This window comes from Rissa tridactyla, unplaced genomic scaffold (genome assembly GCF_028500815.1).
Source record: "Rissa tridactyla isolate bRisTri1 unplaced genomic scaffold, bRisTri1.patW.cur.20221130 scaffold_636, whole genome shotgun sequence".
Taxonomy (NCBI): domain Eukaryota; kingdom Metazoa; phylum Chordata; class Aves; order Charadriiformes; family Laridae; genus Rissa; species Rissa tridactyla.
Window position 1 is genome coordinate 7,501 of NW_026529848.1, and position 2,500 is coordinate 10,000.

The following is a 2,500-nucleotide window of genomic DNA, read 5'->3' on the forward strand; positions in this document are numbered from 1 at the left end:
ACCGACTCCCGTCCCCCTCCCCGCCCTCGCCCGGCGCGGCCCGCTGCCGCCGCCGGGGAGGAGGGGCTGGGCGGAGAGCGCCGGGGCCCCGGTGGGTTCGCCCGCGAGGCAGCGCGCGGGCGGGCAGCGCGCGGGGGAAGCGGAGCTGTCGGGCGCGGGGCGCGGCGGCGCGTCCCCAGCCTCCTCCCGCCGGCCCGTCTCGCCCGAGAAGAAGCGGGGAGCGCGCGGCGGCGGCGGCGCCGACGACGACGGCGCCGCGTGTGCGAGCGGCGAGAGAGACGGGAGCTGTCCTTCGGGGTCGGGGGAGGCGTCTCCCCCGACCCTCCCCGCACCCCGTGCCCGGGGCTGTGTCGGTGTGAATGTCACAGTTCCCTTCTCGCACGGACGTTCGGTAGGGCTGCCGGGTAAGCCCGCGGAGGGCTCCGGGCGTTCCGGGTACGGCGCGCCGAGCGGCGCGGCGGCGTCCCCCGCCCCCCGTCCCTCTCCTGCCTGGGGAGCCGGGAAGGGGGCTCCGCCGCCGCGCTCGCCCTCGGCGGGCGAGGCTCGGCAAGCCGGGTGGCGTCCCGCTTTCCCAGCGGGCGGCCCGAGCCACGGCTCTCCTCCCGGGCGCAGCGCCGGGCCAGAGGGAAACCCCGGGCCCCGGGGCCGGAGGACGTGGTTGTGGCGGCGGACGTCGGGCGCGGCCCCCGCGGGCGGACGCTCCCCCGAAGGTGGCAGTGGGGGAGGCACCCCCGCGGGGCCTAAAGTTCGTTTCCCTCGCCCCAGGGCCAGGTACCTAGCGTCCGCGCTCTCGCGGTCCCTTCCCTCGGCGCGTCTCTCGGCGCGTCTCCGGGGGTCGAAGGGCCGCGGGGGCCGGGCGGGGGTTTAAAGACTCGGGCGGCTCGGCGTCGCCCGGGGGGCCGGCCGGCCGGCGGCGGCGGCCGGGAGTTCTCTCTCGCGGTGAGAGAGCCTCTCCCGGACGGCCGTCGCCTGCGACCGCGTCCCGCGGGCGGCCCGTGCCGGGGAGGGGCACCCCTGCCCCCCCCTCTCCGCGGCCCGGTCTCGGCGGAGAGACCGCGGCGCGAGCGGTCGGCCGTGTCCGACCTGCCCGCCTCGGAACGGGCGACCCCGGCGAGGAGCGCGGGCTCCCCGCCGGGGCTCGCGGCGGGTCCCCGCAAGGGGGGGACCCGCCGCCGGGCGGCCCTACGCCCTCCCCCCGCACACCCTGTGCGCGGGGGGGGGCGGGAAGGGACGCCGCGCCTCCGTCGCAGCGGCTGCGTCGCGCTGCGGCGCCGCTCCTCCCTCCCCCGTCCGGGCGAGCGCTCGGCGTTCTCCCGCCGCTAAGCGCCGGCGAGGGCGGCACCCCGTTGCCCGAGCGGCGGCGTCGCCGCTCGGTCTAGCCGGACGGAGCCCCCCGCCGCCGAGGCCGTCCCGGCCCCGGGCCCCGCCTAGCCGCTTCGCCTCCCCGTCTTCGCCTTCCCGGCCGAGCCGTGCAGGCGGTCGGGGCAAGCGGGGGCGTCCCACTCCCGGTCTCCGCGTGGAAACGGGGAGAGCGGGAGCCGCCCCCGCCTCAGGCGGCCGTCCGCCTTCCGCTCGGCGCGTGCCCGCGGAAGGAGACGGGAAGCGGCGGCGGCGGCGGTGCCGGGGCGGGCGGCCGCCGCGCGGCGGGCCGCCGTCCGGCGGGCCGCGGGCGTCGTGCGTCGCCGGCTCGGGGCGCGTCCGCGTCCGGCCGCGGCGGCGCGGAGCCGCCGAGGTGCCGTCGGGACGGGACCCCGGGGAGGAGTTAGGCTGCCCGTGGCGCGGCGGAGCGGCGCGCGCGGAGGCGCGCGCGCGGGGTAGCCGTCGGGGCCCCCCGCGCCGCCCGCTCGAGGCGGACAGGCGGAGCGGCCGGGCGCGCCGCCGCCTCCGTGCGGAGGCCGGACCGAGCCCGGGCGCCTGGGCCGCCCCCGAAGCGAGCGAGGCGCTTGCCGTCGCCTTCGGCCGGTGGGGAGCGCGGGCTCCCAGGCCCTCGTCGCCTCTCGGGGCGTTTCCTTCCTTCCTTTCTGGCCCTCCTTGGGCGTGCTCGTACGGTCAGTCGAGGCGAGGCCCCTCCGTCTCGCCCCCGTCGCGCCGCGCTCCGCCGTTCTTTCCCCTCCCGCCCCGCGCGGGGATGCGAGGGGAGGAAGGGGGGGCCGGCCGGCGGGGCAGGCGGTTGGGCCGTCCTCCGAGAAGGGGCCGCTCCTGGCGAGCGTTCCCGGCCCTCCCGCGCGCGCGGGGCGGTGCCGAAAGACGAGACAACTCTTAGCGGTGGATCACTCGGCTCGTGCGTCGATGAAGAACGCAGCTAGCTGCGAGAATTAATGTGAATTGCAGGACACATTGATCATCGACACTTCGAACGCACTTGCGGCCCCGGGTTCCTCCCGGGGCTACGCCTGTCTGAGCGTCGCTTTGCGATCAATCGCCGGCTCGGCCGCCGCCCCTTGGCCGGGCGACGGCCGCACGAGCGGCGCGGCTGGGGTGCCTCGCAGGCCCCTCCCGA

General features: G+C 79.5%; 1 non-coding gene across 1 annotated transcript; it reads left to right on the forward strand.

Annotated features, from left to right (window-relative positions):
• Window positions 1–2,254: 2,254 nt before the first annotated feature.
• On the forward strand, window positions 2,255–2,407 carry LOC128903804 (5.8S ribosomal RNA). The gene has a single exon (XR_008464269.1). It is a non-coding gene; the product is annotated as a 5.8S ribosomal RNA (ribosomal RNA).
• The last annotated feature ends 93 nt before the right edge of the window (window positions 2,408–2,500 follow it).